We start from the raw sequence: 27,020 nt of genomic DNA, 5'->3' as shown, positions 1-27,020 counted from the left end.
AGCGCAGCGCAGCGGCCGGAGGGAGCGGGCACCGCTCACCCTCCGCGATCGTCCGCAGTCCGAGCGCCGCCGCCGACTCTCCTCCCGTCCTCTCTGGGAGACGCCCGGCGGGGCGCCCCCTGCCAGCTGGGCCCTGGGATCGGGGAAAGGGAGGAGTGATGGCCTCACCTTGTTTGGGGCGGGTCAGGGGTGGGTGGAGTGGGTCTCCCTGTCTCGACTCCCTGGGGTCTTTGATTGACCCCCATCTCCTGGGATATATCCCGCTCGGATCTGCGGCCCAGGGTGACCCCCTCTGCCCGGCTCTCCTGCAGGTGTTCCACGTGTCCCTAGCACTTGCGTCACAATGACCTGGCGGACAGGTGGTAACCGCAGGGAAGGAACGCCCCAGGGTTCCTTCTCTGAGGTGCGTAGGGCATGCTACTTGCTTCCAGATTAGATTTCTGTCGCTGGCTTCAAGACTTCAACACCAAGAAAAGTTAGAGGCCTGTACCCGGAAATCGAGTTGGAGATTAAAGGAAAAGGGCTGTGTTAACAACTGTATATGTATTTATGTGTCTATCTTTTTCCTTTCATATGTTGTATCTTCTATATTTAAATTATTGATGCTGCAGCGCTTTCATCTTTTCTTATTCTTTGTCATCAGTAAGGACCCCAACCCCGGTTTCTGGTGTACCCAGCAGTGTACAGATCACGGGAAGAAAAGTTTTGGAATAGGTCCATCCTAAAATTAACCATGCTGAAGTGCAACCACAATATGCTATGACTCCATTTCAGGTTGGTTACATATTTATAAATAAGTTGAATGGATTCAATAGGGTGAAGCTGGTTAAAACAGTTCAATAGGGTAGAATGAAAGGTGGCTATTGAGTAATGATACAAACCAATCTGAAATCCACAACTAACGTGAACGGGGTGCTTGCTGTGTGCTTTACATTTAATCCTTACAGCAACCCAGAAGGGTAAAATTGCTATCCCTTTTTTACAGAACAAAACACTGCCCAGAGTTGTACTGAATGCCTTTTGCATTCAGTTAATAGGATGTTAAGCAGAGGTTGTCTAAAGAGACTTAATCTCAAGATAGAAAGGTGCCTGGCCAAGATGAATAAGAAAATATATCGGAGGAGAAGATGTTAAGATTTTAATAGAAAAATGACACAGCTCAGAAATATACATAACCTTTAAAGTTAATATTCTTTGGATATATCCTTTGAAGATTCTATTGTCATAGATGGATATGAGCCTGTCCCCATATGGCACAAAACAGGGAGTAAAGCAAATATCAGGTCCTTAGATGCTTAATAAATTGTTGAATGAATATGGTCTACAAAAAGCAAATTTTTAAAGCTAAGACTTGACAGAAATTTTGGGAGGGAAAAAAACCTCTCTTCTTGTATCTTTGGCTGCTATAAGACATTCAACTAGCCTATTAACAGCACAAGCCATGCCAAATGGTTTTGCTATTTCTAAGAAGGAAAAAAAGGAAAATGCAAACCCTTTTTTAAAATGAGAAACAAAGGTGTCCTTGCAAAAGAAAGATGATTAAAATATTTTGTTTTAAAATATCCGATTCCAGGAGCTAATAGCTTATGTGTAAAAACCTATTGTGGGACTTAAAAAGAAAGAGATTATTTTAACAGAAAAATGAAATGTTATTTCTAATGTAGTAGATACTCAGTAAATGTTGGCTTAATGTATCAATTAATTGAAACACTGAGAGAGAAATAGATTACAAAATTTCCAGACTATAATTTTCTCCTTTCCCCCAGCAGTGATTTACTGGTTACATGAAAACATATTAGAAACCCCATTTATCAAAGACGGGCTTCAGAGCAGATATTTACATTTGTTACAAGAGAACCAGTAGAATGGCAGGTTTCTTGTGGGTTCTAAATGTGTCCTCAACATGCAGATAATTGGAACAAGCACATTGGAGGAAGTAAGGGAGAAAGCTGATTTATGTAGCTGATTACTCAGGTTTTCTCTCACCTTTACAAAGGTAAGATGAAAATCTTGGCCAGAAGTCAGCCCATTGCAGAAGCTAAAAGTGAATTCAGGGAAAATATCTAAAAGTGAACAAATATGTAATACAAGCACTGTCTACTCAGCACGGCAGTGAATTCCACAGGCTCCCAGGGAGCTTTAAATAAAATTTAAAATGACTTTTCATCATTCTTAATATTGTCCTAACAGTTAGGATAATATTTGAAGAAGGAAATAATAAACTCATGGTGCATTCTATATCCTGATAATGAGTCCTTTTCCTTCTCATTGCAAAAATTGCTGCATCTGTTACAATCCTACCTTCTCTGGTTGTGAAGTTGGTGCTTTAACTTTCTCAGAGCAGCAACACAAAAAGATGTGAGTGAGAATCTAAAACAGTTTCTAAGAAGAGAATGGCCATTGAACAATGGGATCCGACATTAGGAAATAAGTTGCATTTTTCAGTTTGTAATAGGAATACAAGCTTTTCCATAGGAAAAAATCTTTACATAGTCAATTCAATGAAATTTTTCGAGAGCTCCCCAGGTTCAAGATGTGCCAATAGGTACCATGTGAATTAGGAACTGTGTTAGGCTGCCTTTTACACCCAAAGGAGCAGTGGATTAAATGAGACAGAAGTCCATTTTCTTACACATAAAAGAAATTGGAAGGCTGGTGGTCCAGGATTGGTACGGCATCCCTATATATAAACATGTTGCCTCCTTCCATCTTATTGCTCACCATCCTTAGCAAAGCAATACTGTTTGAAAGTAAATCCAATATATATCTTAGGAAAAGTTTCAGAGTAAGCATAGGACAAACAGAAAAACCAAAATATGTGAATTATCTTCAGATTTCTGGGTGCTATGCAAATTGCATCGACACCTAGAAGCTAAATGTGTGATAAAACAAGACAGAAAAGCTGATTATGAAATCAAGAAATATCTTGGATTGATCTACTGGTTATCTCTTGAGGGTATAAAAGAAAATTCCTCCTGCATACATATTTTGCAAGTATTCCCTAGTCTTGTAACATCTCAACCTTAAAAGTCATCTATATTTTAATGAAGGAAGAAGCAAACTGTTTACCTTTTAGGAGATGAGTTTTATGATGTCTTAAGGGATACTTTTGGCTAGGTGATTCTAATGCCCCTTAGTGTTTGCCAAGTTACTTTCTTCTTCTTCTTAGATAGTCTAAACTATCTAAGCATATATATATATGCTTGCCTGCTAGGAAAATAATAGCATATATATATATATATAGCATATATATATATATATGCTATATATATATATATATAGTTTCGGGTTCGAGTGATACTCAATCTATAGACCATCTCTTAACTTGTTATTGATTCAATCCGCGTTGCCTTGTGTCTTGCCTTGAGGTAAAAATAGTCAATTATTCCTTCTATTGTATAGTACTTAAAGAAAGGTTGGATGTACTCAAGAACATGGACTATGTATCTTGGCCAATTCTGGTTTAATTCCTGTGATCAGTTACGTTAGGTAGCAAAAAAAATATATGCTTTTATTATACTCTCATCAGAGCTAGTTATATATTTTGGGAAACTTGTGTGTGTTTATGTGTGAAAATAGAGCAGATGTTTAATAAATGATATTAAATTTATTAAATATCATTAAATATTTTTATTAATTATAATTCAACTTTCATTCCCTTCCAAATTAAGGCTAAAGTAAAAAGGAGGCTTATTTTACACTGAGGAAAGAGGTAATTGCTTTCATTGTTACAACACCTTAGTTTTCTGCATAAATAGGGCAACTCCCTCTCCTCACCCCAGTGTCAACCATTAGAACTTCTGTCAGAAAAAATTGTCATTGATGGTAACAAAATGAGACATCTTATTTTGTCAACAACAAAATGAGACACCTAATCCTTGTAGGTTTAAGTTCTTGTCATAGAGTGTAACCCTGTTGCTGAGTGTAGACACTGGGCCACCGTTTGAGAAAACTTTAGCCCCGGGTCCATAGCTTTACCCTCGTCTCAGCAGACATAGGGCTAATGACCCTCAAAGGGTCAGGCACTGTCCACTTAAAGAACAGGACTTACCAGAAAGGTTAGAATGCAATTCTCTGGGTCTCTGGTCTCTGGTCTCTGGTCTCTGGTCTCTGGTCTCTGGTCTCTGGTCTCTCTCTCTCTCTCTCTCTCTCTCTCTCTCTCTCTCTCTCTCCCCCTCTCTCTCTCTCCCCCCCTCTCCCTCCCTCTCCCTCTCTCTCCCTCTCTCTCTTCTCCTCTTTCTCTTTTATTTCATGGAAGTTTAGGAGGAATCACTAAGAACTCAGGCTCAGATAATAAAAACTAGGTTTCCAGTGAAGCATGGGTCAAACATTTGGTTTAATCATAGAGTAAGAAACTAAATTAGGACTACCACCTGTATCTCCTAACTCCAAATCTGATGCTCTTCTCTTCTTCTAGTCTTAAATCTGTCACTTATTGCTCTGGCAGAGAATGCTAGTCACTTCCCAATATCCTTTCTCTCCTTCTTTGTACAGTAATACACGTTGCAGCTGAGCATGTGGTTGCTCAGGTACAAACTACATTTTCTTGCTTCCTTTGCAGCAAGGTGTCACCATGTGACTAGGTCGTGACCAAGAGGATGTGACTAGAAGTGTTGCTTTTGAGTCCTGCCCTTGAAAGAAATGCACCCTCACCTTTGTCTTTCCCTGTTCCCACTGGTTGGAACCTGTCCGGGACTTCTCGCTCAGCGTCAAGCCCCCGGCCGGTGAAGGGGACAGAGGAGAGAGAGACAGACGCAGACAAACCGACTTGAATGGCAGACACGAATCCGTAACACGCGGCGGTTGTGAGCACAGACCTTTACTGGAGCTAAGCTTGCATTCTTTGTAACAGGTTCCGCGCGGGCTAAAATACCCCACGGGGGAGCAACCTCTATGCGGCCGTCAGGTACGGCTCCCTGCGGGTCGTCTCGCTTTCCCCGTCCGGGTAATGCCTTTATATACAAAATCCAAACCCAATGGGCTAACGCCACGTATACAAGGGTGATTGGTAGACAGGGTTGGCGGGCGCGTACGTCATACGCGGAGGCAGGATGCGGGCGCCATCTTGGCTCACTCGATGGGCGGGGGGAACTCTAGAGCAGGCTGCGGCGTGTCCACTAGGCCTGACCCGGGAGGCGGCTCTCCACAGGAACCATGACTGCTGTGGCCATGAAGTCAAGGAGAATACAGGAGCCAGGGTCACTGACACCCTGAGCCACTATTCTGCCTTGACTCTCTTGCCTGGGCTGTTTTATGAGAAGGAAATAAAGTTCAGTGTTGTTTAAGCTACTGTATTTTTGGACTGCAGCCCAGCCTTTATCCTCGTTGATAAACATTTGTCCCATGAGATTGGGTTAGCTTTGCAATTTCTGATGACATTTATATTCTCAAATAGTAATTCTCCATCTGTGGATCACAGGACCTTGAGGGGCTTTGGTGTTAATATAAAGTATCCTGGGATTCAAATCTGTAACGGGAAATGTCTTCAGACAAAACAACCTGCTTAACAAGTAATTTTATGTATATAAATATATATATATAATACATGAAATTACATATCTTACTTAAAATCATTAATTTTTTTATATTGCACGTCTATTGCTGATGAATTCTTTTAGCTTTTGTATGTCTGAAAAAGTCAATTTCACATTCAGTTTTTTTTATTCAGATGAAATTCACATAACATAAAATTAACAATTTATAAGTGGCATTTAATTCATTTACAACATTGTGAAATCACCATCTTTATCTAGTTCCACAATATTTTTATCATCCCAAAAGGAATCCTCATACCAATTAAGTGTTGCCCCCACTCCCGCTTCCTCCCCACCCTTGGCAATCACAAATTTGGCTTCTGCTTCTAAGGATTTACTTATTCATATTTCATATATTTCATACAATATGTGACCCTTTGTGTCTGACTTCTTTCACCTAGCATAATGTTGCAGGTTCATCCATGCTGTAGCATGTGTCAGTACTTCATTCTTTTTAATCCCTGTATAATATTCCATTTATGGATATATAACAGTTTTTTAACCATGTGTCAGTTGATGGACATTTGGACCATTTCTACCTTTGATAATTGTGGAATAATGCTATTATGAACATAAATGTAAATGTATATGAGTCCCTCTTTTAAATTCTTTAGGATATATATACCTGACAGTAGAATTGCTAGATCATATAATTGCATTTTTAACTTTTTGAGAAACTGCCAAACTATTTTCCACAGTGGTTGCACTATTTTACATTTCCACCAGCACTCTATGAGGATTCCAATTCTTCTACATTCTCACCAACACTTGCTATTTTCTTTTTTAAAATATGGCCATTCTAGTGAGGATTTTATGGTACCTTATGGTTTTGATTTTCATTTCGCTAGAGACTAATGACATTGAGCATCTTTTCATGTGCTCGTTGGCAATTTGTATATCTTCTTTGGACAAAAGATCTATTTGAACCCATTGCCCACTTTTAATTGAGTTTTTTGTCCTTTTGTAATTGAGTTTTAGCAATTATTTATATATTTTGAATATTAAACCCTTATCATATAAGTGATTTTCTACTATTTTTCCCCATTCTGTAGGTTGTCTTTTTACTTGCTTGATAATGTCCTTAGATACACAAAACCTTTTAATATTTATGAAGTCAGAATTTTCTGTTTCTTCTTTTGTGGCATATACTTTGGATGTTGTTAGTTAGATTCAGTTGTCAACTTGGCCAGGTGAGCATACCTAGTCTTGTTGCTGCGGACATAAGCCAACCGTACGTGAACCTCATCTGTTGCCAATTACATCTGCAGTCAGCTAGGAGGCATGTCTGCTGCAATGAGTGACGTTTGACTTAATTGGCTGGTGCTTAAATGAGAGATTGCAACGTAGCACTGCTAGCAGCTCAGCATGCCTCATCTCGGCACTCGCAGCTCAGCCCAGGCCTTTGGAGATGCAGAAAGAAGTCACCCTGGGGAAAGTTGTTGGAACCCAGGGGCCTGGAGAGAAGACCAGCAGAGACCATCCTGTGCCTTCCACGTAAGAAAGAACCTCAGTGGAAAGTTAGCTGCCTTTCCTCTGAAGAATCAACAAAATAAATCCCCTTTTATTAAAAGCCAACCCGTCTCTGGTGTGTTGCATTCCGGCAGCTAGCAAACTAGAACAGATGTCATTTAAGAATTTATTGCCAAATCGAAGATCATGAATGTTTATCCCTATATTTTCTTCTAAGAGTTTTACTGTTTTAGCCGTTATATTTAGGTTATTGATCCAATTAGAGTTAATTTTTTATTATGGTGTGAAGTGGGCATCTGACTTCATTCTTTTGCATTTGGATATCCAGCTTTCACAGCACTATTTGTTGAAACACTATTCTTTCCCCACTGAATGATCTTGCCATTCTTTTCATAAATCAATTGGTCATAGATGAGTGAATTTATTTCTGTGCTTTTGACTCTATTTCATTGATCTATAGGCCTAACCTTATGCCAGTACCACATTGTTTTGATTATTGCTTTGTAATAAGTTTTGAAATTGGAAATGAGTCCTCCAACTTTGTTCTTCTTCTTTAAAGACTGTCTTGCCTCTTTGGGGCCCCTTGGAATTCCATATGAATTTAAGGATCAACTTTTCTATTTCTGCAAAAAATGCTATTGGGATTTTAATAAGGGCTGCACTGAATCTTTAGATCATTATGGGTAGTATTGCTACCTAAAACATATTAAGTCTTCTGATCCATGAACAGGATATCTTCCTATTTATTTAAAGTTTTCTTTGATCTCTTTCAGCTGTGTTTTATAGTTTTCTGTGTATGAGTCTTTCACCTCTTTGGTTAAAATTATTCCTAAATATTTCATTCTCTGGTATGCACTTCTAAATGGAATTGTTTCCTTAATCTCTGTTATGGGTTGTTGTTTCTAATTTATAGAAACACAACTGAATTTTTAAAGACTTTCATTCTGTTAACATTTATATATATGAATTGAAGAGAAAGGAAGACTTCCGAAATCATTCTATTAGGTATGTCACCCTAACACCAAAGCCATATAAAGATATCACAAGAAAATAGTATTATAGACCAATTTTCCTTATAAATATAGAAGCAAAAATCCTCACCAAAATACTAGTAAGTCAAACCCAACTGCTCATTAAAAAGATTATCTACCATGATCAAGTGCGGTTTGGCCCAGATATGCAAAGATGGTTTAACATAATACACCACATTAATAGAATGAAGGTTAAAATTAAAGTGCATGATTATCTTAATTGATACAGAAAAGGCATTTGACAAAATCCAGCACTGTTTCTGGGTGAAAACACTCAGAGAACTAAGAGTAAAAGTGAACTACCTAACATCATATCATAAAGGACGTATATGGAAACCCCACAGCTAAGATCATCCTCAGTGGTGAAAGACTAAAATCTTTCCCTCTAAGATCCAGAACAAGATAAGAATATATGCTATCACTACTGCTATTAAACATTGTGCTGAAAGTCCTAGCAAAGCACTAGGGAAGAAAAAGAAATAAAAGCCATCCAAATTGGAAAGGAAGAAGTAAAACTTTCCCTATTTGCACATGATATGATCCTATAAATAGAAAGCCCTTTCCCCCAAAACAAAACAAAACAAAACCAGAACAAACCTACTAGAGGTAATAAATGAATATAGTAATGTGGCAGAATACAAGATCAACATGCAAAAACCAGTGGTATTTCTATATGCTAATAATGAACAACCTGAAAAGGAAACTAAAAAAAAAAAAAAAAATTCCATTTACAATAGTAGTTAAAAGAATCAAATTCCAGAAATGAATTTAACCAAAGTGTAAAGGACTTGTATGTGGTAAACTACAAACCATTACTGAAAGAGTTAATGAAAACTTAGATCAATGGAAAGATACTCTGTGCCTATGGATTGGAAGAGCTAATATCATTAAGATGTCAATATTATCCAAAGTGATTTACAGATTTAATGCAATTTCAATCAGAATTCCAACAGCCATCTTCACAGAAATAGAACAACTAATCAACAAGTTTATATGCAATTGTATATAAATAAACATGCATCCCATAAGTTTTAATATGTAGTGTTCTCATTTTCATTCATCTCAAGATATTTACAGATTTGTCTTGCAGTTTTTTCTTTGACCCACTGATGGTTTAAGAATGTGTTATTTAACTTCCATATATTTGCATATATTCCAGTTCTCTGCCAGCTATTGATTTCCAGTTCCATTTCATTATGGTCAGAGAAGATGCTTTGCATAATTTCAATCTTTCAAATTATACTGTGATGTGACCCAACATGTGGTACATCCTGAGGAATGATCCATGTGCACTTGAGAAGAATATATATTCTGCTGTTTTGGAGTGCAGTGCTCTCCATATGTCTGTTAGGTCTAATTCAGCTTTCATATTATTCAAGTTCTCCATTTTCTAAGTGATCCTGTCTAGATGCCCTCTCTATTGAGAGAGTAGTGTTTGAAGTCTCCAACTGTTATTGTAGAGGAGTCTATCTCTCCTTCAGTCTTGCCAGTTTTTTGCCTCATGTATTTTGGGATACCGTGGTTACGTGTGTAAATGTTTATGATTAGTTGCTTCTTCTTGGTGGATTGCTCCTTTTATTAATATATAGGGTCCTTCTTAGTCTCTTATAACAGATGTTCAGTTAAAGTCTATTTTGTCCAATATTAGTATAGCTACCCCAGCTCTCCTTTAGTTACTGTTTCCATGGAATATCATTTTCCATCCTTTCACTTTCACCCTATTTCTGACTTTGGTTCTAATATGAGTCTCTTGTAAACGATATTAATAAATGCTTATGATTGCTACGGCCATTATTTGCCTTTGTAAAAGTCAGAAATGTGTGATTCTTCTGCTGGTGATGAATCTGTCTCTAGGATAGTTGTTCTTAAATTTGAATGTGTATTGAGTAACACTTAGTGAATCAATTATTTTGATTGAGGACCAGGTTTCTGTATTTTAAATGATCTCACTAGGTGATTTTGAGGTGCACTAAATTTTGTTAAACATTGTTTCTGTGGAACCAGGAGGCTGGGGTGGCTTTGTACGGTAGAGAATACTAAGAGAAGGCTGGCAGGATCCAGATGCAAAATTCCATATGGAATTCAGTGTTCCCTTCATTTCTCCTTCCTGCTTCATCTTTGTGCAAATAGTGGTAAGTAAAAGGCAACAATAGCACATTTGATACTTCAGTTAGATACTTCTAGTATGTATAATTGCATTTGGTCTTTCTTTACTATCATGAGTACGGTTTGGTTTTTAGCTGTTTACTCTCATTTACTAGCATCTTAATACAGTTGAGGAATTTGTCTGCTTTTGAGTTCAGGTAAACTGTGTTCTTCCTATAACACATGCAATAAATGTTGGATTGATAGGAATACATGATAAGGATAGATCATTGAATTTTCATATTTGATACTTTGTGTACTAAAGCAACTTGCCAATCGTTAATAAAATTTTTTATGGACAGTACTTGAAGCCTGTAGAATCATATGATTAGATCATTTTGAAAACATCAGATTGCCATAAAAACTGGCAAATTGATTAATCCCTTTCTAAAATCTTGACTTAAAACTGCAGTGCTGTACAACTCTGTGTCCACCTTTCCACACCACACCACCACCCACTAGTCGTGCTCTTTAATGTGACCTGGAAAGGAGGACTAACTACAAATGGCTAGATTAGTGTGTTAAATAAAAGCTCTGGTCTTATCCTCCCCTCACCATCTCTTCCTTTGTTTAGGCACTATGACTTCTCACAGAGATGATGACAATTGCCCTTCCTCCCAGAACCTCCCTCCCAATGTAATTATTTCTCTTTTTTGCTTAAATTCCTTTGGTGATACCCAGAATATAACATCTAAACTTATTGTGGCTCTGTGAAGTGGTTATCTTTTGTATTGCCCTCTCAGAAGCACTTCTTGACTAATGGAAACACTCCTTCTTCTTCTCTATTGAGTCCGTTAGAATGGAAATCCTAATTTCTTACAGAATCCCCTTTCCTGGTCACATTTTTTTTTTTAATAAACCAAGATCAGCTAATCAGAGTCCTTCCATGGGATTCATAAATTTAACATTATATGGAGCATTACCAGTCCTTTCTGGGGAGTGAAGGCTAAAAGATGAGAAGCACAGGAGCTGCCAGTGACCATGTGTTTCATATGTGCAGGAACCCAGTCAGCAATGGGAAGGGATGAAGTCAACCCATGGGGAAAAGCAGAGATAGAGAGCATTCTTTCTAAAAGAGAAGCAGGGAACATCTTGCTGGTGGGATATGCTCTGTTCAAATTGTCCTAAAACCTTAGCCGTGTCCCTGTCCTTCCAGAAGGTAGCTGTTCAATCCTTATTTTGATCACAAAAACTATTCCAGTATCTTCCTATAAACTCCCCCCTTTCATTTAAGTCAGTTAGAAATAGGTTTCTGTCACATGAAAGTTAAAGATTTCACTAGGAATAGTTTGTAAGGCCCTTTGTGAGATGGCTGGGGCTTATCAATTTAGTCTTCACTGAACCCTTGGAAATGTGTTCAGTTGACAAATAGGCTTGAATAATAAAGGTATTCTGCTTCTCCACGTCGACAAATCTGGGCAAAGACAATTCCAGAGATGGTCTGTCAGCATCAATGGTGATGACTTGATCAGATCTTTGCAATTCTTTGGGTCTTTTCCTTGATCACATAACTGCTGTAGTAGCTCCAGACATTAAACAGTCTTTCCTTTTGGTGCTACTGTCACAGCCATGAGTATGCTCAAGCTTCAGAAAAGATTTGCTTCTTGTGTTTTCTGCTGTGGCAAGAAGGTTTGTTTGGAACCCAGCGATCCATGAGACCAATGAAATCACCAAAGCCAACTCCTATCAGTAGATTCATTAGCTGATCAAAGACGGGCTGATCATCTGCAAGCCAGTGACTGTCCATTCCTGGGCTCGAGGCCAGAAAAACACCTTGGCCCACTGAGAAGGCAGGCATATGGGCATAGGTAAGTGGAAAGGTACTGCCAGTGCTTGGATGATTAAGGAGGTGGACTGGATGAGGAGGATGAGAATTCTGCCCTTGAGCTTCAAAAGATAAGTGAAGCTAAGAAGATTGACTGCCGCATGGATCACAGCCTGTACCTGAAGGTGAAAGGGAATGGGTTCAAGAACGAGTGGATTCTCATGGAACAGATTCACAAGCCAAAGATAGACATGGCTTGCAAGAAGCTCCCAGATGACTCGGCTGAGGACTGCAGGTCCAACACTTTCTTTTGTCTCTGTACATTGTGGCCTTGGCGATTATATAGATCAATCATTTAATAAAACAGACCTATATCTGTGTTCTAGTTTGTTAGCTGCCTGAATGCAATATACCAGAAATGGGAATGGCTTTTAAAAAGGGGAAATGAACAAGTTGCTAGTTTACAGTTCTAAGGCTGAGAAAATATCCCAGTTAAAACAAGTCTATAGAAATGTCCAATTTAAGACATCCAGGGAAAGATACCTTGGCTCAAGAAGGCCAATGATGTTCAACATTTCTCTCTCAACTGGAAGGGCACGTAGTGAATGTGGCGGCAACTGTTGGCTTTCTCAGGACTTTACAAAAGGGACTTTCTCCAAAATGTTTCCTCTTTTAAAGGATTCCAGTAAGCAACTCCACCCTCAATGGGTGGAGACACACCTCCATGGAAATCATCTAATTAAAAGTTACCACCCACAATTGGGTGGGTCACATCTCCATGGGAACAATCAGAATGCTCCCACCCAGCAATATTGAATGAGGAAAAGGGCATGGCTCTTCTGGGATCCACCACAGATTCAAACCAGCATAGTCTGCTAGCAGAAAAACAAAAACAAAAACAAAACCTATGTGAGCATCCCACACAGGGAAGAAAGATCTAAAAACTTTCTCCTTTTTGAGGGTCTGTTTTTAGCCTGGAACAGAAGCCTCAGCAGACTTCTCCTTAGATTTCACTGGCCAGAATGGGTTTATATATCTAACCCTTGACCTGAGATTGGTAAAGTGAAAATTACCTTGATTCATTTCCTAGCTGCCTTTAAATCAAGCGCTCTCTGCTGATTAGCTTGGGCCCTGTTAACAGAAAAGGAAAGTAGGTTTCTATGATAGGCAATGACCTGGTGTCTGCTACACTCATCTATTTCCATTATCCTTCCCATTTTTCCACCATTGCCATGGCGACCACCACTACCACCACCATTCTAAGAGCCAACTTTAATGCACTGCCTTTGGTGGTTCCATGCTATGGTATGAGCCTTTGCACATAACTTTCACTCACCCAAAATAATGCTCTTTCCTTCACCCCTTGGTCTGGAAGCTTCCTACTTGTTCTTCAGCCTCAGCTTAGATACCTTTTCTTTCGGAATGTATTCCCTGACCTCCAATGTCATATCACCCTCTGGTAAGCCCTGAATTAGAATTTGTCAGATTATATTGTAATTTTCTATCTATTTATTTATATCCCCCTCTGGGTTATAGGTTCTCTGATAGCTTGTTGACTGGGCCTTATTTCCTTATTGCCTCATACAAAGTTTGCACATAGTAGATGATCATTAAATACTTGTAGAAACAAATGAAGTGAAATAACTCTTGGGTGGATGCAAAATCAACTTGTGTTAAAACCACTTGGAAAACAGCTCTAAGGAATATAGATTTTAATTTACTTTTCATTTTTTAAAATAGAATAGGGCTAATGTGATTTGTTAAAAATTTCTGATAGTTACATTTAAACATTTTTATTATGTAAACTTTGAAAGGAAGAGCAAGTCAAAGAATGATTTCCCACCTGGGTAAGCCAATATTTATTCTGCTGAGCTCATACAAAACTAAAGATTCTAAGAGGTTTTTTTAAAATGTTCTTTGTTTTCCAAATACACAGATTTCTACATATGAACTCATAACATAGAAACTAAATGGGGCTGTCAATAACTTAATTACTTGAACTTTATAAGATGCATTCTTACTCTGCATCTTCTTGCTACCATTTTATTAGGGAAAAACATTGAGGTGATATAAAAAGGCACTTTCAATTCTTTTTGTAAGGAGAAGTAAAATAAGGAATGAATGAATGAAATGGGTGAGTAATAAAGCACCACTATGAAATTTTTGTGTTTTGAATTATAAATGTAGAGTTTATAATTTATATGAGGTAGTGAATCATTAATTCATCATTTTTAAAAGAGAATCTACCAGGCACAATACGTGGCGGCCTCTTTGGATTTTGAAGGTAGTATTTCCACTTTTGGCTGCCATACTTTGAATTCTTTCCTGGGTGACCTCCCATCCCCCAAAGCTGCCAGTTTTGAGTGGAGCTCAAAACCTGGGGGTACACTCCAGCTGGCCCAGACCGAAAAAGGGCAAGCAGCCCTGCCTTCAGCCTTTGTGAGCAATTGGATCCAGTGTTTCTGGAATGGTCTGTGACTCATCAGGAAGCTATGTGGAGTCTGTATATAGCTTCCAGCAAGACCATTCAGAGGAGACCCCTCATATTTTGGTAAATGCAAAGGCCCCTTTAGCAAATGACCCTCTACTTTGAGAAATGATTTCTAGCTCATTGCTAGGTTCCAGTAAAGACTGAATCACCCAACCATCTGGCATAAAATGACCAATTACCTTGGTGCCTAACATGAACTGATTGTTGTCTCATGCACTTAGCCATAAAGTCAGGCTTTCCCAACAGTAATTCAAATCAGGTGGAAGAGAAATATACGAGGCTGTTCCTGTGAGAAGCCTGAAGATACAGGCAAATTTTTTGAGCAGGCCATTGTCTTCCTGCTGCATTACTCTTTCTCCTTTATTTCTTCTGGGGAATTTCCTCTGACTGGTAGACTAAGGATAAAGAAACTTGATCCTGCATGCAGGTGACTTTACATGAAATGCTGGCAGGGGTCAGCTATGGAGAAGTGCTGCTGGTCTTCCTCTGGCGTGCCACTGAGAAGGAAAACACAGTAGTTAAATTTTGACTGGAGATTTTATTGTCCATTTTACCTGGAAGAAAAATATTTTGTCTCCTTTACCTGAGGTCAGGCTCTATACTGATTCTTGAGATATTCATCTGGCTCAGAAGTGTTATTTAAAATATTTTATGAGATAATTGAAATCTAGTACAGAACAGGGTCCTGAAAACCCCCTGCTGTATTAGACATTAACTCTTTGGTTGCTGGATTGTGGGATGGTCAGGGATGTCTCCGAGAGTGCGACCAGAGAGACTTGGGCAAAGGGGGATATGCTGGGGCAGGGAGTTTGGGATAGTGGCAATCTTGTAGAGATGGTTAAGGATGAATGAATGCACACTGGGTGACTTTTAGTCCTTATCTGACCAGATAATAAGGGGTTTATGAGGCTTAATATTGGAGAATTGGTGACAAGTTAGTTTTAGGGAAAGGTTAAAGGACCATTCAAAATTGCCCCAGAGTGGGAGAATATCTGCATCCATGTGAATGTTCACAAAGAGCTCCATCACTGCAGAAGAGGTTCCTAATAACCAGGAGAAAATTATACTCCTTCTATGGGAATCAGTCATCCTTCTTCCCCAGCCAGTCCACTGGCTGAAGGACATAACAGGTATGGGGGCCAGAATGTAGGTGCTGTTTGAGCTCAGAAGCATAGATTTCCTTTCACAAGACTGATTCATATACTACTGTTAGCAGCAGTGACCAGCACTATAATTCTAGGATACCTGGTCCATTATCCTATGGCAGTCAAATTATTTTGAGTTGACAATGCCCTCTCATTATAGAGAAGCAGTAATTTATCATCCTTGGAATAGTCTTTCTGGATTTGGACTGCTTTCCCTGCTTACATACATCTAAAGCATCTACAGGATTCTACACATGACTTTTTTTTCTTTAACTTTTTTTATTGTATAGTATAACATATATACAAAGCAAAGAAATGAAAAAGCAGTAGTTTTCAAAGCACTCTTCAACAAGTAGTTACAGGACAGATCCCATAGTCTGTCATGAGCTACCACACAATCCTCTCAGGTTTTCCCTTCTAGCTACTCCAGAATATAGGAGGCTAGAGGGCTTAAATATTTTTTTTATCACCACAAATTTTTTTCTTTCTTTTTTGTAAAAATAGAATATATACAAAAAAGCAATAAATTTCAAACCACAGCATCACAGTAGTTGTAGAACATATTTCAGAGTTTGATATGGGTTACGAATTCCACAATTTTAGGTTTTTACATCTACTTGCTCTAAGATACTAGAGACCAAAAGGGATATCAATTTAATGATTCAGCAATCATATTCATTTGTTAAATTCTATCTTCTCTGTATAACTACACCATCACCTTTGATTTTTCTATCCTTCTCTTTAGGGGTGTTTGGGCTGTGGCCGTTCTAAGTTTTACATGTTGCGGGGTCTGTCACTAATACTGGGTAGGGAGATGGAACTAGTTGATGTTCTGGAGAGGCTGGGCCTTCTAGGTTTCAGGGCTTATCTGGTCCATGGACCATCTAGAGGTTGTAGCCTTCTGGAAAGTTACACTAGTGCATGGAACCCTTGTGGAATCTTATATATTATCCTAGGTGTTCCTTAGGATTGACTGTAATGGTCCTGGTTGAGGGTTGGCAGGTTATGATAGGTAACAAGTACTAACTGAAGCCTGCGTAAGAGTAACCTCCAGAGTAGCTTCTTGATCCTATCTGAACTGTCTCTCCACTGTTACTTTATTAGTTATACTTAGTTTCCCCCCTTTTGGTCAAGACGGAATTGTTGATCCCATGGTGCCAGGGCTGCATTCATCCTTGGGAGTCATCTCCCACCTCACCAGGGAGACTTTCACCCCTGGATGTCATGTCTCATGTAGGTGGGAGGGCAATGATTTCACTTGCAGAGTTGGGATTAGAGAGAGTGAGGCCACATCTGAGCAACAAAAGAGGTCCTCCAAAAGTAACTCTTGGGCATACTTGTAAGTAGGCTGAACTTCTCTGCTACCTACATAAACTTCACAAGAGTAACCTTTAAGATCAAGGGCTTGGCCTATTGATTTGCATATCCTTAATGTTTGACACAGTATCCTAATGGTATCTAATAGTTCCATATTTATTTTCTCATCCCTCAAGGGACTTTGCCAACACTTTTCGATTATCTGCTTATTGTACTATAGGATGTATCCAGGCATTACATTAAGCTATACAGGATTAAAGGACCTCTTTCTTATTCTGGACTTCCTGTGTTTTAGTTGTTCAGGTGAGCTATACAGATAGGTTGAGTTAGATTACACAGTACAGAAAATTTCAGTTCCAGACCAAATAATGCTTTCTTCCTTTGGTCTCAAAGAGTGTGTGTGTTTCTAAACTATAGACATTGTCTTCCTTATCCCTGTGTTCTGAATTACTTTAACCCCAACTTGCTCGGCTTTGTTCTTATCTCTAAATATCGGGTTATATATATATATAGCAGCCTCTCAAAATCCAGAAATAATAATTACCACTCTAGACTAAATGTGTCTGCTATAAAAGCTTACAGTTTAGGTCCCTGTTCACTTTTTAGCATTTTCTAAAGGAGACCATACCATTGTTGTTCTTTTGTTTCTGGTTTATTTTGCCTCACCAAATGTCCCACTTGTTCATTCACATTGTTGCTTGTCTCATGATTTTGTCCCTTTTTTGTAGCAACACAACATTCATTCATAAGAATACACCATTATTTGCCAATCTACTTCTCAGTCAGTGCATCTTCAACCACCTGCATTCATCAGGGATCATGTATACTGCCCAAAATCTACAGTCCATCAACAATCTCAATTTTAGATAATTTCATTTCCCAAGAGAAAGAAAACCAATAAACACACCCTCACCAAATAGGAAATCTAAACCTCCTCTTAACTCTTGTCCCTCCCCCCATTATTTACCCCTGCTGTTGCTGTGGTAGTGCTGATGGTTTCCTTTTAAACATAGCCCATAGCATGCAATAGCAGTTTTCCCCCCTGTACCCTAGACTTAAACACTCTTTGTACATGAATCATACTTTAAAAATAGTTCTTGCAAGAACTAATTTATATTTCCAGTGTTAATCAGTGGGACATGTAGGTCTATACAACCCCTTTCAATCTTGTTCTCACTTCAATATGGTAATATTACTTATATATCCACCAGAGAACCGTCTTCACTTCTATCTGTTCCCTTACATTGGAGTTCAACCTCATTAGCTAACCGTTCACCCATCTCTAGCTTCCATGTATCTCTAAATCCCCTATATCTTGTATTATAAGCCTCTAATTTTTTTTTTTTTTTTTTTTTTTTTTTTTTTAAAGGAAAGACAGAGAGAAGGAAGGAAGGATAGAAGGAAGGAAGAGAGGAAGAAAGGGAAACATCTTTTAAACATTTTCTTGTTTTATTGTATTTTGTTTCTCCGTTTTCGTTACATGGGCTGGGGCCGGGAATCGAACCGAGGTCCTCCGGCATAGCAGGCAAGCACTTTGCCCGCTGAGCCACCGCGGCCCGCCCTAAGCCTCTAATTTTATATTTACTGTGGTCATAAATATGGAATCATACAGTATCTATCCTTTTGTGTCTGGCTTATTTCACTCAGCATTTTGTCCTCAAGGCTCACCCATCTTCTCATGTACTTCAGGACATCATTTTGTCTTACTGCTGCATAATATTCCATCATATGTATATACCATATTTTGTCAATCCACTCATCTGTTGGATGAGTGGGCATTTGGATTGTTCCTATCTTTTGGTGATTATGAATAATGCTGCTATGAACATTGGTGTGCAAATGTCTGTTTGTGTCACTGCTTTCAGTTTTTCTAGGTATATACCAAGTAGTGCTATTGCAAGGTCATAGGACAACTCGATATCTAGTTTCTTAAGGAACCACCAAACAGTCTTCCATGGGGGCTGTACCATTATACATTCCCACAGTGCATAAGTGTCCCAATTTCTCCACATCCTCTCCAGCATTTATAGTTTCCTCTTTGTTTAATAGCAGCCATTCTTTTAGATGTGAGGTGATATCTCATTGTAGTCTTTATTCACCTGCATTTCCTTTATAGCCAATGAAAATAAACATCTCTTCTTGTGTTTTGAGCCATCTGTATTTGCTCTTCAGAAAAATGCCTGTTCATATCTTTAGCCCATTTTATAATTGGGTTGTTTGTTATTTTGTTGTTGAGTTGTATGATTTCTTTGTGTATAAAGAATATCAAAACTTTGTCTGATGTGTGATTTCCAAATATTTTCTCCTATTGAGTTGGCTGCTCTTCATTTTTTTGACAAAGGTTTTTAAGGTGCAGAAGCATTTGATTTTGAGGGATTCCCATCTAGTTTTCTTTTGTTGCTTATGGTTTGGGTGTAAAGTTTAGGTAGCTACCCCCTATTACCAGTTCTTGAAGATGTTTCCCTACATTTTCTTCTAGAAGCTTCATGGTGCTAGTTTTTATATTTAGGTATTTGATCCACTTGAGTTATTTTTTGTATGGGTATAAGATAGGGGTCCTTTTTCCTACTTTTGGCCATTGATATCCAGTCCTGCATCCCCATTTATTGAAAAGACTATTTTGTCCCAGTTCAGAGGATTTGGGGGCCTTGTCAAAAATCAGTTGACCAAAGATTTGGTGGTCTATTTCTGCACTCTCAGTCTGATTCCATTGCTCAATGCTTCTGTCTTTGTGCCAGTACCATGCTGTTTTGACCACTGTGGCTTTAAATAGGTTTTAAAGTCAGGGAGTGTTAATTCTCCCACTTCATTCCTCTTTTTTAGGATGTTTTTAGCTATTTGGGGACCTTTTCCCTTCCAGATGAATTTGGCAACTAGCTTTTCCAAGTCTTCAAAGTAGGTTGTTGGAATTTTGATTGGTACTACATTAAATCTGTAGATCAATTTGGGTAGACTTGACATCTTAACTATATTTAGCCTTCCTATCCATGAATAGGGAATGTCTTTCCACCTATTTAAATCTACTTGGATTTATTTTAGCAATGTTATATAGTTTTCTGTGTGCAAGTCTTTTATGTCCCTAGTTAAGTTCATTCCTAAGTACCTTATTCTTTTAGTTCTTATTTTGAATGGAATATTTCCTTAACTTACTCCTCAGTTAGGTCATTGCTTGTGTATAGAAACATTACTGATTTATGCACATTAATTGTATATCCTGCCACCTTGCTGAATTTGTCAGCTCAAGTAACTTTGCTGTAGAGTTGTCAGGTTCTTCCAGCTACAGTATCATGTCATCTGCAAATTATGAAAGTGTTACTTCTTCCTTTCCAATTTGGATGCCTTTTATTTCTTTGACCTGCCTAATTGCTTTAGCTAGAACTTCTAGCACGATGTTGAATAATTGTGGTGACAGTGGGTGTACTTGTCTCATTCTTGATCTTAGGGGAAAAGCTTTAGTCTCCCCCCATTAAGTATGATGCTGGCTATTGGCTTTTCATATATTCCCTTTATAATATTGATGCAATTACCTTTAATTCCTATCTTTTGGAGTGTTGTTATCAGAAAAGGATGTTGAATTTTGTTGAGTGCTTATCAGCATCAATCAAAATGATTGTGGGATTTTCCCTTTTAATTTGTTAATGTTTTAACAAATTTAAATGTGCTGTATTACATTAATTGATTTTCTTGTGTTGAACCATCCTTGCATTCCCGGTGTGGTGGTGTATAATTCTTTTAAGGTGTTGTTGGATTGGATTTGCTAGTATTTTGTTGAAAATTTTAACATCTATGTACATTCAGGACATTGGCCTGTAGTTTTCCTTTCTTATAACATCTTTACCTGGTTTTGGTATTAAAATGATATTAGGTTCATAAAATGGGTTAGGCAGAGTTCCTTTTCCCTCCATTTTTTGGACAAGTTTGAGCAGGAGTGGTGTTAGTTCTTTTTGGAATGTTTGAAAAATTCCCCTGTGAAGCCGTCTGGCCCTGGGTTTTTCTTTGTAGGAAGATTTTTTTGATGACTGTTGAATCTTTTTACTTGTGATTGGTTTGTTGAGATGTTCTATTTCTTCCTGACTTAGTGTAGCTTATTTGTGTTTCTAGGAATTTGTCCATTTCATCTAAGTTGTCTAGTTTGTTGGCATATAGTTGTTCATAGTCTTCTCTTATGATTTCTTTTATTTCTTCAGGGTCTGTGGTAACACACCCCTTCTCATTTCTGATTTTCTTTATTTGCATCCTCTCTCTTTTTTATCTTTTGGTCTTGCTAGTGGTCCATCAGTTTTATTGATTTCTCAAAGAACCAAATTTTGCTTTTATTGATTCTTTCTATTGTTCTCCCATTTGTTTAACTCTGCTTTAATTTTTGTTATTTGTCTTCTTCTATTTGCTTTGGAGTTAATTTGCTGTTCTCTCTCAAGTTCCTCCAGTTGAGCTGTTAAGTCTTCAATTTTTGCTTCTTCTTGTTTTTAATATAGGTATTTAGGGCAATACATTTCTCTCTTTGCCACATCCCAGAAGTTCTGATAAGTTGTGTTCTCATTTTCATTCATCTCCAGATAGTTACTGATTTCTCTAGCAATTTCTTCTCTGACCCACTGGTTGTTTAAGATTGTGCTATTTAATCTCCATATATTTGCAATTGTTCTTGTTCTTTGGTGGTGATTGAGATCCAGCTTCATTCCATTGTGATCAGAGAAAGTGCTTTGAATAATTTCAATGTTTCTTAAATTTATAAAGACATGTTTTGTGCCCCAGCATATGATCTATCTTGGAGTATGTTCTATGAGCACTAGAAAAGAATGTATATCCCTGCGTTTTGGGGTGCAATGACCTATGTATGTCTGTTAGGTCTAATTCATTTATCAAGTTGTTTAACTTCTCTGTTTCCTTGTTGATCTCCTCTCTGGTTCTACTACCTATTGAAGAGAGTGGTATATTGACGTCTCCTACTATTATTGTTGAAACATCTATCTGTCCCTTCAGTTTCGCTAATGTCTGTCTCATATACTTTGGAGTTCATTAATTGGGAGCATATACATTTATGATTGTTATACCTTCTTGGTGAATTGTCCTTTTAATTAATGTATAGTGTCCTTCTTTGTCTCTTATAATGTCTTTATATTTAAAGTCTATTTTGTCCAACATTAATATGGCTACTCCTGCTTTCTTTTGGCTACACCGTGCATGGGAAATCTTTTACATCCTTTCACTTTCAATCAGTGTGTATCCTTGTGTCTAAGGTGAGTCTCTTGTAAGTAGCATATAACTGGATTATATTTCTTAATGTATTCTGCCCATCTGTATCTTTTAATTGGTAAGTTTAGTTGGTTAACATTCAAATTATTACTGAAAAACATTTCTTGAATCCACCATCTTATCTTTTTTATTTTATTTTTCAGTCAGAAATAAATATTATTTTCTCTCTTTCTCTTTTTATCCTTTAAGTTACCCTTACTGGTAATCTTTAACTCTATGCCCTCCTCCAGACCTCCCTTTCCTGTCTTTTTTTTTTCAACTGGCAGAACTCCCTTTAATTTTTCCTGTGGGGCCCGTCTCTTGTTGACAAATTCTTTCAGGACTTGTTTGTCTGTGAAAATTTTAATCTCTCCCTCAGTTTTGAAAGACAATTTGGCTGAGGGCAGAATTCTTGACTGGAAGTCTTCTCTTTCATGTTTTAAATCAATCATACCACTGCCTTCTTGCCTCCATGGTGCCAATTGAATAGTCTGAATTCAATCTTATGTGGTTTTTCTTTTATGTAGTAGATCGTTTTTCCCTTGCTACTTATAGAATTTTCTGCTTCTCTTCAGCATTTGACAGACTGATTAGTATGTGTCTTGGGAAAGGCCTATTTGGATTTATACTGTTTGGAGTTCATTGGGCTTCTTTGTCTTGTATATTTATATCCTTTATAAGGATTGGAAAGTTTTCCCCCATTATATCCTCAACTACTCTTCTTAGCCCTTTACTCCTCTTTTCTCCTTCTGTGACACCAATGATTCTTATATTTGTGTGCTTTGTTTTGTCTATCATTTCCCTGAGATCTAATTCAGATTTTTCCATCGCTTCTGCCATTCGCTGTTTTGAGCATTAGAAATCAGTTATCCTGTCCTCTAGATCACTTATTCTTTCTTCTGTCTCTTCAAATCTGCTGTTGTATGCCTGCAGTATGTTTATTTGGTCAACAGGGTCTTTAATCTCTGTGATATTTTCTATTTATTCTTTCAAATTCCTCTTTATGCTCTTCTACTATCTTCTTGATCTCCTTTATGTCATTTGCCATCCCACTTATTTTATTAAGAACAGTTATATGAACAGCATTGATTAATGTCTCCACTGTCTGTGTCTCCTCTGGTGTTTTAATTTGATCATTAGACTGGCTATATCTGTCTGCATTGTGATATGCTTAGTGATCTTTTGTTGTTTTCATCACATTTAAACATGATTGATTTACTTTAGAAGTTGATTTCTTTTAACAGTCTAAAGCCTTGTGTTTGCAGGGTGGATGTGTAGCAGGATGCAGGGTTTGGGGCAGGGCACAACAGTGCAGTGATGTATTGTAGTGCAGGTATAGGCACAGGTTGGGGATGTTATGCTGGTGCTTGTGAATGTGGGCGCCCAGTGGCCAGGGAGGATGTAACTGTGTGGGGGCACAGTTCTGGGGGGCATAACCCTGTATGCACTGGTCAAGGGCCTGGGGCCCTTTGTGTGCATGCGCAGATCCATGGCAGTGGGTCAACGTTATGCCTTCATGGGCTGGGGGCGGATGTGACCTGGCCATGCATGTCAGTTCTTTGTCAGAGCTGGGAAGATGACTGAGAGGAGTGTGCACACGTGAGTCTATGAGTGCCATAAACTGATGTTCCCAGAGCTGAGGGGCATGCCTTGGGACCGAACGTATGAGAGGGTCTAGGGGTGCCGTAAACTCATGGGCAGAGCTGGGAGGGGGTCGGGTGAGGCTGTGCAACACTATGGATGGTGGGGGGGGCAGGTGCAGGTGTAGCTGGGGTATGGAGGGTAGTGTCCGCAGCCTATATTTTGCGCTGGCAACAGCCTGCAGGGAGCAGGGAGTGGGAGGTAGTGCTTGAGAGGGGTGTAGGAGACGTGGATTGGGCTGCACTTGGGGTGAGGATGTGAGGTATGCGCACTGGGGGTTAGAGGGGTAGGGGCACTTGGAGCATGGGGAGTGGGGGTGGGTGATCAACTCATGTGCATGGGGTGTGGGGTGAGTCGTGTGGGTCATAGGGCTGTGCTGGTGAGGGTAGGGCATTCAAGGAAAGTGGCCTGGCTTACTTCCTAGTCCTCGGCTCCCCAACCATGGACTCCTGTGGGCTCCCTACATCCGCATTAGACTCCAGTCCTCTGCCTCTCAGTTTCTTAGCCTCTGCCACCAGGGCCGCCACATGTGGTGCAGAAGGCTCTCCCAGGTCAAGCGCACTCCTGAATCACTGTCTCAGTAGCCCTCCCGTCCCTTCTCTAACTTTTCCTTTGAGAAGGGCTGAACTCTAGCTACCCTATTCGGCTACCTTCTTGGAACTCAGCTACACATGACTTCTTGCTCATGGACTCACTGCATGACAAAACCAAACAAGGCAAGAGGCTAATAATTCCCTGGTCTTATAAAATAAATATCCAATCATCTTTATGAAGTTAGGCTTTGTTGGGATGGCCTATTGAAAAAACTTAGCCACGCACTCTCAGGGAAATAGCGCCTTGTGATATTGGGATGCTGTGTTGTGATATTGGGATGCTGTGCAGAATATGAGTGAAATCAGTGACTAATACATTTAATATTTTTCATAGCATGAATCTGGGAACCCAGGGGTGAAGGTACTCTGTAACACCTGCAATCTCACTCTCAGAATTTTTTGTTTCCTGCCCCTTTAACTCTTTTAATGGAAGGAAATAAGTACCCAAGGGCGGAAAGATTTTTTTAAGCCAAGGATTTTTTTTTTAAGTTGATTCTATTGAATTGGGAGCTGAGACTGCCACCTGGACATTTTGGATTCTTTGTGCAATCATGGCAAAGATCCTTGGCAAGCTGAGACGCTGGCTGAAAGCCAGGAGAACTTGGAACAAGCAGAGGTGGAGCTTAGATGGTATGTCAGCAGCAGTTTTGTGAAAGCTTGCAGGCTGAGAACTGTAGCCCACGTCAGTATTCCCTTGCTTGCTGCTAAGTATAGTATTTAGTCCCTGTTTCCTTTTAAAATGAGAGTTGTAAATCAAAAGTTTTTCTTTTCTTTTTCTTTCTCCAAAGGTGCCTACTTTTATCTAGTATAGTCCTTGGGATAAAGAATACTGAGATAGGATCGTGTTAGAATTGAAGAGGGATGGACATAAAGCAGAGGTCCTGAACTTAAAGGACAAGTTCTCACTTCTGTCTGGGCAATGACAGAATTGTCTCCCATTGAAGCTGTGTGAGGAGTGGTTGGATCTTGCGTTATGAGGGTTCCTTTGGATATAGGAAAAGAAAGGTATGCATGAAGTGTGTACGTGTGTGTGTGCATTCTGAGCAAACAGAAGGTGGATTGTAACAGATGGCTTTGGGGGTAATTATCTGGATAATTATGATTTCTTTTTTTCTCAGAGGATTATTCCTTTGTACTTAGAGTTCACCTCTTACCATGTACTTCTGTCTGCCTGGGCATATTCTTGTCTGGGGGCTTTGCCACCTGACTGTGTTCTGAACCCCAATGACTGACATTCGGAATGGTGAGCCAGAGTGATGGCAGGCCATTTGGTCCAAGGGATGTTTGTGACAAGTTCTAGGGAGAGATCTGTGAACTCCTGCCGAGGGCCTGGAGCTGCCCGTCCTTTTGGGCCTTTGGATTTCATGAACGGCTCTAGGAGCCTCCTAACCAACTTCCCATCTTATTAAGCTAGTCAGATTAGTTTTCTGTCCCTTGTAACTAAAAAACATTAATTAATATAGAAATTAAAGGTTACTGAGGCCTACAGTACTCCTGGAAGAGGTTGCTCAATTCTAAATAAGAATCATCAAACCTTTAGGAAAGAAAGCGACAACAATAGAAGGCTTGGGAGTTAATTCCAGAATCCTTACCACTTCCTGCATGGGGTTACATGGATAGTCTCCTTCCCTTAATTATTTGGTAGGAAAAAAAATCAGCATTACTGGAATAATTATATTTATTTTTATAAACTTAAATGTTGCTAAAACAAGTGTCGGGGTCTGCAGTGGCAGTGGCGTGGGGAAGGGTGATAAACAGCCATTAGGAATGGCAGAGGATGGAAACACAGATGTGAAATTCGGAAGCCAGACGAAGTCTTCAAGTGCCGGCTCACTTGTATTTGTACTGTTATAACCACCTTGCTGCTACCGGGACAAAGATAGATGTTCTGGCGGCAGTGGATACAGGCCATAGAGAGACTTGCCAACTAAGCTAAATTAAATATTAATGGCTTTAAATGTTATTCAGTGATGTTACCTCTTCCCATTTCCCTTCATTCACAGCTGGATTTTCAGCTTTCTCTATTATATTTTAACGTGATGGTTCTGAAACTTTGGATTTCATAACAATCACGTGGGAGTCCTTGTTAAAATGCATATTGCTGGACATCATTTAGAGATCCTAATTTATTAGATTTGAGGCAGGCGCTAAGCATCTCTACTTTAATAAAAACCAGGAATTTCGAATGCAATTAGCTGCGTGATTGTATAAATTATTATCCAGACTCAGACACTTCTGAGAGAAATGGGGTGCTACTAATGACTTTCTCTGGACCGACAGGTATACTCCAGCAGTGTTCAAGCAAACCACAACATAAGGCCACCACCAGGCATTGGCTCCATTTGAGAAACACTGCTAAGTGAAATTAAATTTCAGTCATAGCAATTCAGACCATTTACATTTTAAACTTTTTCACTGATTTTGATATGAAATGCTTTATTATACATAAGATGAATTTTTTAGCCTCAAGAAAAAAATCGGTTGAAGTCTCTTTTTTTTTTTTTTCAGACAGAGAAAACTCACATCACCTGGGTAGGCTGTTTTGCCAAGCAAATTTTGAGCTATTTCCAGTACTTTTAAATCTCAGAAATTCTTTCCTTCCTTCTTCCTTCCCTCCTTTGCTCCCTTGCTTCCTCCTTTCCTTCCTTCATTC

The 27,020-nt window shown here is 38.9% G+C and overlaps 1 protein-coding gene, 2 long non-coding RNA genes and 1 pseudogene across 4 annotated transcripts in view; 3 read left to right on the top strand and 1 right to left on the bottom strand.

Moving 5' to 3' along the window:
- Positions 1–348, bottom strand: part of ICA1 (islet cell autoantigen 1) — a 154,742-nt gene extending 154,394 nt beyond the window's left edge. The window contains exon 1 of one of the 2 annotated variants that reach the window (XM_077122848.1): positions 169–348. The gene's annotated coding sequence lies outside the window, so the exon portion shown is untranslated. The remainder of the gene's footprint in view (positions 1–168) is intronic. The other variant, XM_077122833.1, reaches the window with a different exon arrangement.
- On the top strand, positions 10–4,680 carry LOC143651950 (uncharacterized). The gene is made up of 4 exons (XR_013160336.1): positions 10–537; positions 644–774; positions 3,672–3,712; positions 4,562–4,680. It is a non-coding gene; the product is annotated as an uncharacterized LOC143651950 (long non-coding RNA).
- A 7,069-nt stretch (positions 4,681–11,749) lies between these two features.
- On the top strand, positions 11,750–12,304 carry LOC143681239 (large ribosomal subunit protein eL19 pseudogene; annotated as a pseudogene).
- A 12,575-nt stretch (positions 12,305–24,879) lies between these two features.
- Positions 24,880–27,020, top strand: part of LOC143651953 (uncharacterized) — a 36,599-nt gene continuing 34,458 nt past the window's right edge. The window contains exon 1 of the long non-coding RNA XR_013160337.1: positions 24,880–24,997. This is a non-coding gene — a long non-coding RNA (uncharacterized LOC143651953). The remainder of the gene's footprint in view (positions 24,998–27,020) is intronic.

This window comes from Tamandua tetradactyla, chromosome 1 (assembly GCF_023851605.1).
Source record: "Tamandua tetradactyla isolate mTamTet1 chromosome 1, mTamTet1.pri, whole genome shotgun sequence".
Taxonomy (NCBI): domain Eukaryota; kingdom Metazoa; phylum Chordata; class Mammalia; order Pilosa; family Myrmecophagidae; genus Tamandua; species Tamandua tetradactyla.
The sequence above is the reverse complement of the archived record's forward strand: the minus strand, read 5'-3'. Positions and strand labels throughout refer to the sequence as shown.